At 46.7% G+C, this 11910-nt stretch overlaps 1 long non-coding RNA gene across 3 annotated transcripts in view; it reads left to right on the top strand.

Annotated features, from left to right (window-relative positions):
* LOC144240772 (uncharacterized) overlaps window positions 1-11910 on the top strand; it is a 35088-nt gene that overhangs the window by 10178 nt on the left and 13000 nt on the right. Inside the window, exon 1 of one of the 3 annotated variants that reach the window (XR_013337848.1) lies at window positions 11150-11178. The exons of the other annotated variants lie outside the window; for them this stretch is intronic. This is a non-coding gene — a long non-coding RNA (uncharacterized LOC144240772). Of the gene's footprint in view, window positions 1-11149; window positions 11179-11910 lie in introns of those variants that run through there. 3 annotated transcript variants of the gene reach the window in all.

Here is an 11910-nt window from a genome sequence, read left to right as displayed (position 1 = left end):
CCCCCCCCCCCCACTCCTCGGCCCCAGCCACACACCCTAGCCCCGCCGAGGGCTGAAAGCAGCCTGTTGCCCCTTCTCCTCACAGGTGTCAGCTTCCAGAAATCCCTTGGTGGGAAGGAGGTGGGGGGCAGTGTACGTGGTGTGTATGTGTGTATCACGAGGGTGTCCCCGCTCATTTCTTTCTTGAAGGGGACTCCCTAGGGGCAGGTGCGCCTCCTGGATCTCCTTGTCTCCAGCCCGTGCCGGCAGCCCCGGTGGTGTCCGTGTGATCTTTGTGTGCCTGGGAACTGGCGCATCCTCGGCGGTTTGGATGATGTAGTTAGAGGCAAGGGAAGCTCTGTTTCTCTTGCAACGGAATTGTGTATTTTAAAAGGTAATTTCCAGCGGCATCTGGGTGGCTCAGTTCATTAACCTCAGACCTCAGCTTAGGTCACAAAGTCATTATTTGTGGTTCGAGACGCAGATCAGGCTCTTGGTGACAGTTCAGAGCCTGGATCCTGCTTTAGATTCTGTCATCTTGCCGCCCGGAGTCCAGCTCCAGCAGGGTTCAGGGGTCCCTGAAGGATGGACGGTGTCGGCGACGGAGGGAGTGAGCCTTGAGAATTTTTCTGGTCACCAGGCAGGCATCTCTGTCCTGTCGGTCTTGGTGTCTTTATTTATAGGTCAAATGTTAACATGGCATCAGAAAAAGGAATTGTTACAATGGATAGTTCTCCGTGATAAGGTGTTTTTGGAAAATGTACAGAAACAGATTTTACAGAAGTCTTCTTGCAGAACTGCCCGTATTATAGTGAGGTTGAGTAACTAGGAAAATACCAGGGTGTTCACATTTTAATAAGGCTAAGATCAAGTCATAGGTTTGTAGATACTCTTATCCATCGTCATCACAGCTGCCAGGGGAAGGGAAGGTGTTTGTGGGATGTAGGCCTTAGGGAAGGGGCTGCTATACATCCCCAGTAGCACAGGTCTATGTGGTAACTTGTGTTCCGCCCTTATCTGTTCCTTCTCTCTAAGTTAGGCTCTTTGTCTCCGGGCAAGACTTGATTTTCCACTTATATTCCCTATGGCACCAGAGAGCCAGCCGTAGCTTTAAAGAGTTTAGCTCATTTCCAATACACAGAATAGCCTCTTCGAGTGCACTTACCTTTGTGTCTAGTTTTGTGATTTCTTGAATCGCTAGGGCATGAGAGACACGTTTGGTTAGTTGATTTACATGTTGTGTCGTATGAACCTTTTGGACTAACGCAACGGTAGGAACAGGATTGTACATGTAAAGGTCAGTCTTTTACAAGTAAGGGTCACTAGCCTGTTCATAACTCAAGGGACGGTATGGAGGGAAACAGGACCTGCTGGAGACGTGATGTCTGTTCCCATAATCAAAAGAAGAAGTTCCCACAATAATTTCCTTCACAAGGTGCAGTCATCATACCAGGGCCAGAATAAGGGGACAAGCCACTCCCGATACCGATCAACAAGGTACCTTGGGGGTCAGTGCTCAAGCAGAAATAATTGGGGGGGTGGATATCTGTCGTCATCTGATGGCAAGAGACCGTGCAAACTTGCCTTAACCTCACTAGGACTTTTCTCCCCTAGTGGACTCAGAATGGCTCCCAACATCGTCTTCTCTCTCCGTTCCTCTCCTGCTCATGCTCTTTCTTTCTCTCTCAAAAATAAGGACTAAAAAAATTTTTTTAAAATAAAACTGTGTTTCCATTAATAAAAGTATCTGAACTAAGAAGAGGCTTCTCCCAGAGATTTGTGATACTTCCATTCTTCTCTGTTTGTAATTAAAATGTTTCTTTTTTGAGAGAGAGAGAGAGAGCGCGCGAGCGCACATGAGCAAGGGGCAAAGAGGGAGAGACCTACGCGAGGTTCACCCTAAGTGGGGTTCATACTGAAGAACCGTGTGATCAGGTAGTGAGAAGTCTGATGCTTAATCGACTGAGCCACCTAGGCGCCACCTCGTATTCATGTCCCAATTTACTTTTTACCCCAGCTCCAGAAAACTGTAAGGATAGAAGGAAGATTTTACTCCCTTATAGTGGGTAAATGGAATTTTTGTTACGTTCTATTTGCTATGCTTAAAAATATCCAAAGATTAGTGAGTAAACAATTACAAGAACAACTATGCCAACCCAAACTGATACATCATCCTGCTACCTTGTCTGCAGTTTCTGCTGAAACATCAGACGATACCTTAAGAAGGTTCCTCTGTATGTACGTAGGTACTTTTCTCTTGCTGCCTTTAACATTCTAAGTTTTGACGTTTTCATGATTATGTCTTGTTTAGAGCATGTTGGGTTCATCACATTTGGGGCTCTCTGTGCCTCGTGAATCTTCTTTCCCAAGGAGAGGAAGTTTTAAGTAGTATTTCTTAAAATACATTTTCTGTTCTTGTCTCTTTTTCTGGGACCCCTACCAATGTGAATGTTAATATGCTTGATGTCACAGAGGTTTCTTTAACATGCACGTTAAAAAAAATTTTTTTTTTGCTGTTAAACTTTGATGATTTCTATACCCTATCTTCCAGATTCCTGAGCTGTTCTATAACCTCTATTCTTCTGTGATGTAATGTTTCTCTCTGTTGGAAGTTTCTGAGTTCATCCACTCTTCTCTCACTTGCAGCAAGCATCTTTATGAGCATTATTTTGAACTCATCAGGTAGATTGCTTATCTCCATTTTCAGTTCTCCTGCTGAGGTTGTCTTATTCTTTCATTTAGAACATATTCCTCTGTGTCAATTTGCCTGACTCTCCTGATATATTTATTTTTTTTAAAGTAATCTCGAACTCACAACCTTGAGATCAACAGTCACATGCTCCACTGACTGAGCCAACTAGGCGCCCCTCTCTTGTTGGTTTTTATGTATTGGGAAGACTATGTCTCCTGGTGTTCGAGTGGTTATACATAGGAAGTGTCCTACGGGCCCAGAAGCACAGTCTCACCTGAACACTAGAACAGGGTGTACCATGTGGGCAGAACGCACACGCTTTTGTTGTAGCTGGGCCATGACTGCCAGGGATGGGCTGGTGGGTGGGGTCAGACCCCAGGGTGCTGGGCTGTGAGGTCCAGCCACAACTGTTATGGGTACACTGGGGGGGAGGGGTTTTGGAGAGCCACGGGTCCCAGCCATGGCTGCCCCCCAGACGTGTCAGAGTGGCAGCCGCACTGGGGGTCTGCTGGTCCCAGCCAAGGCTACCGATGGGTGTGACGCGGAAGGAGCTGCTTTCGAGGTGCTGCTTTTGGGGCAAGGAGACTGGTTCTAACCACGTAGATGGAGACTGGCTGAACTGGTGCCCACTTGTGTTGGGCGAGCGTGAAGCCCCGCTCCTGGAGTGAAGCCCTGCTGATTGCAAAGACAGACATGATGGGGGCTCATTGTTTTGGTGCAAGTATGTAGCGTGGCGGGGTGGGGGGTGGCTGATGTGGACCTTGACACCCTTGCTCCTCAGGGAGGACAGATGCATCAGTGATAGCCCTCTCAGGGATACTAGCAGTGTGGGTCCTGAACAAACTTCTTGCTGTGGCTTCTTTAGATCTCTAGGCCGTGAATAGTTGTGCTGGTGTTCAGGTTCTTCTCAGAGAGCTGCCGTATACGTAGTTGCAGCCTTGCTGTGTCCATGGGAAGAGGAAATGCAGGGACCTTCTACTCTGCCGGCTTAACCGAGATTCCAACCAAAATTGATAAGGAAATTGATAAGGTTTGAGTATTTATCTAAGAAATATGGGAAAATAAAAAACTAAGAGTTGATTATGGTTATATTTAGAGAGTTTTGTTTATTTATTTAGGACTAGAGACCAGTGATTTTTCACATCCTGAAGAAATACTCAAGAGCTTACATGAACTGAAGGGTATCCATTTTTAATGGGCTTTTGTACGAGACTGTAAACATATGGTAGGATATCCTGAAAGATGCCCACTATACAATTACAGTGTCAACCCTGGGAAGGATGTGAACATGAAGGCTGACGTCCAAAGAGAACTCATTATTTGCTGACCTAATGTGCGCCAGATGCTATTCACAATGGAAACACAGCCATTAAAGAGACAAAAAAATGTCCCTTCTCACATGGGGCTCACATTCCAGTGGAGGAGAATGAAACGTAAGGTAAATGAGACTCATATATCGTGCTGGACAATGACCCGTCCGATGCAGCACACTTAGACAGGGGAGCAGTGTTAGACCTCCCTTTCCGAAGGAGAATCACCGAGAACAAAGCCCACAAAACATAAAAGGAGTTGGTTATTCAGGTTTATTTTAGTCCCTGGATGGCCCCTCCCGAGCACCTGAAAAGTCCTGGGAAGGGCGCCCCGCCGAGCCATAGCTCAGGGTTTATAAGGGGGAGAGGGCCGAAGCCGTGTACAGAAGCGAGAATTTTGCGGTTAGAGGTGGGGGTTGCTTAACAGTCGCTTTAAGAACATGTTTGACCGTTCTAATCACAACGTTCGTTAAAGATTTACATCTCAGGGGCCTGCTGCAGCCAGGAGGAGCTGGGTTGCTCAACCCCTGACCTTTGACCTGAATAGAGTTGGAGATCAAACAATGGTTGGTATTTCCTCGTTTGCAAGCCCCTCACCTTTTGGCCCAAGGGAGTTTTTACATTCCCCACTGATTTTAGTTATCTCAGGTTAATCTTAAACCTCTTAAACTGGAGCTTCAATGTCTATGGGCTGGTAGGTCCCTTGGCTCAGCATTAAGAGTTTTAGGGACCCTATTCTGGATCTAGTGTAAGCCATGAGTCTATTAATGACATAAGGTCCTATAGCCAGGGCAACTAAAATGATGATTAAAGGCCCGATTAGAGCAGATGTTAGAGTCGTTAACCAGGGGGACCAACTGAATAAGGATTGAAACCAACCACAGTTTGCTTCTCTTTGGTCATATTTAGTTAACAGATGTTGGTTTACTGTAGCCAGAGTATCCCGTATTGTTCCTGATTTACTGGCATAATAACAGCATTGTTCTCCCGGTGCCACGCAGAATCCTCCCTCTCTCATGAAGAGTAAGTCTAGACCCCGCCGGGTTTGGAGCACCATCTCAGCCAGGGAGTCCACTTGGCCTTCTAGATGGACAACAAATTGGGTCAGAAGTCCCAGGTCGTGGGCCACCTGTTGGCTTAAAGATTTGAAACTGACATCTTGTATTCCTAAGGCTGAGGCGCCCAAGGCGGCTGATCAGCAATTCCTACCGCAGTTAAGACAGGGACTAGGAGAGGTGTTCTCTTTGGAGAAGGAACACGTTTTGTGAGAGAATAAGAACAATTATAAATGACAGAATTTCAGATGGACATTGTTAAAGATTTGATGAGAGTTCAGTATGACGCAACTGACAAATTCAGTTATTTTTGTGACATGTAATATTTTAAGTAATCAGAATATTATGTGATCACCCTATACCAAAAAAGACATTAAAACTTTAGGATTTGCATATATCTTTGGGCAGTTATAGCATTTACCCGTGCAATACAACCTAAGGTTTACCGTTGTATACAGTGCTATTCCAAGTAACTTAGCATCTCAAATAAAAGGGCCTAATTGGTCAAAAGACCTTTTTTACTATTCAAATCCTGGAAAGTTTGTTAAAACCTTAGGAAGTTATAAAGCGCATCCTAAATAGGATTACAGATCATTACAAATCTTAAAACTTTTTCTATTCAACCAAAGTGGCAATAAAAGATCCTAAAGGCGAATGTATAACATAATATAGTAGTTTGAAAAACCTAGCTCCTTCAACATTGAGAAGTTTTAACTATGCAATCAAAGACCTGATAAAGATGAAACCTAAAGCTTCGGTTTTCTTGGCAGAAAAAGGAGAAAACTTTTGTTTACATTGTCTTATCAAGAGCAGATTTACAATCCAAGAAAACTTTCTTTTGACCAGAGAGAAAAGCAGAGTTTTAACCTTATACCAGTGTACTTTTCAAATTCCATTCATCTCAACCAGTCTATCCTGAGCACACATAAAATTCCTTTTCAAAGATTTCCCTTCACAGACCTTCTACACCTTTCCTTTGCCTTTAAACTTTGTCCCAAAGCCATTTCTCTCTAAACAACCAGTCTTATTTAGGACAAAATTACTTTCTTTTACCCTCAACAAAAATGTATTTCCATTTCTTACATCTTTTTTATGGATCTCTCAGTTTCCTATATACAGGGTTGCTTTCCATCAGTCTTAAGTACACTTAGCAGAATTTTAACTTAGGAAACCTTAGTCTCCAATTGAGGACTTAGTAACCAATTGAGAGGTGTTTACACTAGAATTTTTTTAAATGGTAAATTCAGGAACCAATTAAGCACAGACCATCTTTTTCAAAGGGTCCAAATAGTCTTACTTTTTCTGCAATAGGAAGCTGAAAACTCAAACCTGTGTTTCGGGGTTCTAATGAATCTGAGTTGAATCTACAAATAAAGACCAGATCCCCAACTTTATCAGTATGAGTTAGGGGGTTAACAGTTCCCTCTCCTTGCTTACGGATCTCCTCATGATGCTGAGCCTGGATCAGCTGTAGGGCCTGTAAGGAAGGGAAAAGTTTTTGATTTGTCCATTCCTCCTGAAGCTCTACAGAGAGCCTGGGGAGCAGTGGGGCCCCCGCCCGAATATTATCTCATATGGGGTGGGCCCAAGTTGTGTAGGAGCACATCTAGTTCCGAGGAGGCAAAAGGCAGGAGATCAATCCAATTCATTCCAGTCTCCAGGCATAATTTTGTTAAAGTCTCCGTGAAAGTTCTATCTGTCCTTTCTATTTGCCCTGAACTTTGGGGACGGTAGGCACAGTGTAATTTCCATTCTATTCCTAAGGTTTTACTAATCAATTTAGATATCTTAGCCATAAAGGCTGGGCCATTGTCAGACCCCAGAAATAAGGACAAGTCAAATCGGGGAATTCTTTCTTGTAAAAGCTTCTTTACAGTTACTTCTGCTGCTTCCCCTTTCATGGGGAATACCTTAACCCAACTAGAAAAAGTATAAGTACTAACAAGTACTTGTATCCATAACTTCCCTTTTTTATTTCTGTGAAGTCTAGTTCCCAGTGTTCTCCGGGATTTGTCCCTCGGTAGCAAACTCCAGGTGGTCCAGTAATTTTTTTGTGGCATTTGTTTTAGCACAAATCGGGCACCGTTCCACCAAGTCCGAAAGATTGGGAGTTATCCCAGGAATATATAAATGGGGGGACACCATTTGAGATATCTTCTTTTCACCCGGGTGGGTAGCCTCATGAAGTTGAGTTAATAGGATCCGCCCTAGAGTCCTTGGAATGATTAGGCACCCATCTGGGTGTTGCCACCAACCATCGGGTGCCTTTCCCAACCTTTATGGGAGTATTTGGCTTCTTCCTCGGGGGAATAGGACAACTTATCTGGTAGTATAGGTTGAGGATGGAGGACTAGCTGTCCAATGTTCCCCACTGATTTTTGGGCAATTGCCTTTGCTTCTCTGTCTGCGGCTTGGTTTCCTATGACCTCGGGGGAATTACCTCTTTGATGCCCCTGCCTTTTGGGCGGAGGTCCCCTGGCGTAAGGGTTGGGCCCATATTACCTGCAACTGGTAATTTACCATGGCAGCTCCGACATATAGACATATCATCGCCCTTGAGGAATGAAACTGCTTCCGTTGGTGAAGAAAGTTTCAGTTGCATCCAGGGGTGCCTGATCAGTCCACTCAGGCCGTCCATTCTTATAAGTCTCTAGGATCTCAAGACAGTCATGAATTGGTGGGCCCTCATTAGATTGTGGCAGAAGAGTAACAGGATTGAGTCCTGATGCCCGTTGGAACTTGAGCCTCGGTTGGTTCAACAATTGGCCCTGGTATTGAAGAAGTCTGGCATTCGAGAGCCATCTGTGGGGGGAGCTGTGGAGCAGGGGTTCTATCGCATGAGGCATGATAACCATTAAAGTTTGGCCATAGGTCAGTTTATCGGGCCTCTTTCACAAGGGTGGCCGTTGCAGCAGCAGTTCGCAGGCAGACGGGCCACCCTTGTGCCACAGGTCCAAGCGTTTGGAAAAATAGGCAATGGATCTCTTCCATGGCCCAAGGATTTGGGTGATGACTCCCTTGGCCACCCCACCACATATAAGAAGAAGGGTTTTGAGATACCCAGCAAAGCCAGAGCTGGGGTCGAAATTAATGCTTGCTTTAGCTTATCGAATGTTCCCTGTTGGGCCTCAGTCCCAATCAAGGGGGTGGATCCCCCTGCAGTGGCCTCGTGCAATGGTTTTGCCATTTCAGCAAGCCCGAGAATCCAGATATGACAATAACCCACAGTTCCAAGGAACTCTCTGACTTGCTTTTTAGTGGTGGGTGGAGGTATCTAGAGAATCGCTTGAACCCAGGAGGCAGAAAGAGGCCTCTTACCTTCTGGTAGAGTGTACCCCAGATAGGTGACACGATCCTGGCAAATTTGGGCCTTCTTCCATGAGACTCGGTAGCCCAAATCCTGTAACGTCTGTAGATCTCCCTCAGTTGCCTTCTGGCATGTAACCTGGTCTGGTCCGGCAATAAGTAAATCATCAACACACTGTAAAATAGTGGCCTTTGGAAAGTGGCCTCTTACTGGCAGCAGGTCCTTACTCAGGGCTTCCCCCGAACAGGGTAGGGGAATTTTAAATCCTTGAGGCAGTTGAGTCCACGTCAGCTGTCTGGTGGTCCCGGTATCTGGATCTGTCCATTCGAAAGCAAATATCGGCTGACTGATAGGAGCCAGAGGAATACTGAAGAAGGCGTCCTTGAGGTCTAGCACAGAGCAGACAACATGATCTGGGGAAATGAGACTCAAGAGCGTGTAAGGGTTTTCATTTCTGTCATTGGTCCTAAGGGCCTTTTGAGGACTGAGTGTGCTGCTCCCTTGTCAACCAAGAAATTAACATCGGTTTCCCCCACTGTTAAAGTGACCATAGGCTCTTGGGGATTTAGCGGCTGTGAGTCCAGGCCCTGTCAGTCCTCTTCTCCTGCTAAGGGGAGAATTTGGGCCTCCTTTTTTCTTTGGAGCACAGGGCACTCCCGCTTGTAATGTCCCTTCTCTCTGCAGTAAGCGCACTGATCTTTTCTGAGAGTGGGCCTTCTAAAAGGCCCTCTTCCTTTTCCCTGTGAGGATGTTATGATTCCTTGGTCCAATAGGGCTGCAATAGTCGCTTTCCCTACCCTTTTGGCTAATTTCTCCTCTGGGGGGGCGGTCTCCATTATGGAAGACTCTCATGGCTACACTCATAAGCTTGTCACTGTTCTCTCCATCAAATCCTTCTAACCTTTGTAACTTCTTACGAATATCTGGGGCCAACTGGGCAACAAAAGCTAAGTTAATTGCCTTTCGATTTTCAGGGGCATCCAGGTCCATGGGAGTATAGGTCCGGTATACCTCTAAAAGTCACTCCAAAAACGTGGCAGGGGATCCCTCAGGTCCCTTTAGGACCTCGCTTACCTTCAACAGATTGGTAGGCTTACGAGTGGCTCCCCTGAGGCCGGCCAGGAGATACTGGTAGTAATTTGTGACTGATCTACCCGCTGATGAGTTGTAGTTCCAATTTGGGCGCACCGAGAGCACTTCCTCTTCTAGGCGGGCACATTGAGCATCTTGGCGGGCCGTCCCATCTGTGCCTAAGACAGCACGGGGGATATGGTTGAAGATGCCCTCGCGCTCTTCAGAAGTAAAAAGGACCCGTAAGAGTTGTTGACAATGGTCCCGGGTAGGTAAATGAGTGTGAAAAACAGATTCTAGCAGATAAATGAGGGCTTGCAGTTTCTCAGAGAAGGGAGGGTTTTGATGCTTCCAGTTGCATCGAAGCTGGGCGGGGAGGTGGAGAAACCATGGGTGAAGGGGAAGATGAAGTCTTTTGGGGGAGACTAGGGAGCCAAGGAGGTGGGGGATAGAGGATAAGGAGGGGGCTGGTTGGAGAGATCAAGTAGATCTTCCGCAGGAGGAGGGAAAAGATAGGTTTTACCTCAGGTTTTTAGGAGCCGTGGGTTTCTTCACTGTTATTAAAACCCTGCAACCAGTTTTAAGATAACAATATCACAGCCAAGCGGGTGGCTGTTCACGTGCTTGTGCTCAGATATCGATGTACGGAAACTGGTCCGGATGTCCTGGGTTACCTGTAGCTACTCGTCAAATAAACAGCTCGACACAAGGAGGGATCAAGGGAACCCTCTGGAGGCCATCCAATTCCAAAAACCAGCCATTCCAGTTCACAGAGGGTTAGCAGTTTACCCTTTGAGAATTTAACGCCATATTCGTCTGTCCTTTCAGGCGTATATATGGCTTTGAAGTTAACCAAGAAACATTCTAGTGGCGTGTTGATTTTACACTCTGAACCGCCCATTTTGATCGAAGGAACAAGGTCGAACACAGCACGAGAAAGCAGACGAAAACGAAACGTTGAGACAAAGACGTGACGTGACTGACAGACACAAGTTACATCAACATAGACCAAACTCCCGGGCACAAGTTTCTCCAAGCTTTTACCAAGCTATACCAAAGTCCCGGGCACAAATTTAGACCAAAGTCCCGGACCAACGTCTTAGCCAGGACAGTTGGTGAGGTTCCAGGCTCCTCAGCCTTCTCTAATCCAACCCTTCCAAAATTGGTTGCAACCGGAAAAAACTTACCTCCTGAGGTGATGGGAAAAAATAAACCTGGACCAATCTCCAAGGCCGCAGCCTGGCACCACGGCCCGACTGAAAGGCTTTCCTAACCTTGGGATCTCGCTGGGGCCTCCAAAATGTTAGACCACCTTTTCCGAAGGAGAATCACTGAGGACAAAGCCTGCAAACACAAAAGGAGTTGGTTATTCAGGTTTATTTTAGTCCGGCCAGATGGCCCCTCCCGAGCACCCGAAAAGTCCTCGGAAGAGCGCCCCTCCGAGCCATAGCTCAGGGTTTATACGGGGAGAGGGGCGAAGCCAGTGTACAGAAGTGAGAATTTTGCGGTTAGAGGTGGGGGGTTGCTTAACAGTCGCTTGAAGAACATGTTTGGCCGTTCTAATCACAGTGTTCACTGAAGATTTACATCTCAGGGGCCTGCTGCAGCCAGGAGGAGCTGGGTTGCTCAACCCCTGACCTTTGACCTGAATAGAGTTTGAGATCAACAATGGTTGGTTATTTCCTCATTTGCGAGCCCCTCACCTTTTGGCCCAAGGTAGTTTTTACTGCAGGACGTGGGGAGGCTGGGGACGTGCACCTTCAGGTAGGTTGTACAGTGAAGGCATTGCCGAGAAGGCGGCGGAAATCCTGAAGGAAGCAGGGGGAGAGCCCTGTGGAGACCTGTGGATGAAAGCTGCAGCGCGGGAGAGTCTCCTGTACCTCTTACCCGTTAACCCGTTTAATCCCTTAGCCACAGACCCGTGGTCATTGCCCCCCACCCCCAGATTTGATACAGCAGGTGCTGTGTTGTTGGATTGTGGCGATTTGCAAGCGGTCAGGTTGAGGCCCAGAAGTACCCGGATGGTTTACGTGAGTAGGATGTGGTCTGAGGCCTTTTCCACTTTGAATAAACTGAGGCTCTAGCTGCAGGTTGTGAGGCTCTTAGCTACTAAGCGTGAGTGTTTCCAGAACGTGGATCATGTCAGAATACGTGTATACATTGCGCCTTGCTTAGCATCTTCCGTGGCAATGCTTGGTCTTCAGTAAGCTCCAGGCCCGATGTGGGCCTTGGACACACGAGCCTCAGATCGAGTTGTAGGCTCTCGCGACAGCCAGCCCGGCGCCCCCTTGCTCAGCACGACATGAGGCTCAGTGCAGGTTTGTCAGGGGCTTACGGGTTTGGGAGTAAGGGAGCTGTACAAAAGCTGTCCCTTGCCATCCAGTGCCAGGACACTCGCCTCTTGATAGAAGCAATAAGTTACAGGTGGAAAGATATTTCCATATCTACGGATGCAGGGCTGCCGGGTTATTTCAGTAATGGCGGGGACAGTAGCTT

Source organism: Crocuta crocuta, unplaced genomic scaffold, assembly GCF_008692635.1.
Source record: "Crocuta crocuta isolate KB4526 unplaced genomic scaffold, BGI_CrCroc_1.0 scaffold531, whole genome shotgun sequence".
NCBI lineage: Eukaryota > Metazoa > Chordata > Mammalia > Carnivora > Hyaenidae > Crocuta > Crocuta crocuta.
This window is presented reverse-complemented; position numbering and strand designations above follow the sequence as displayed.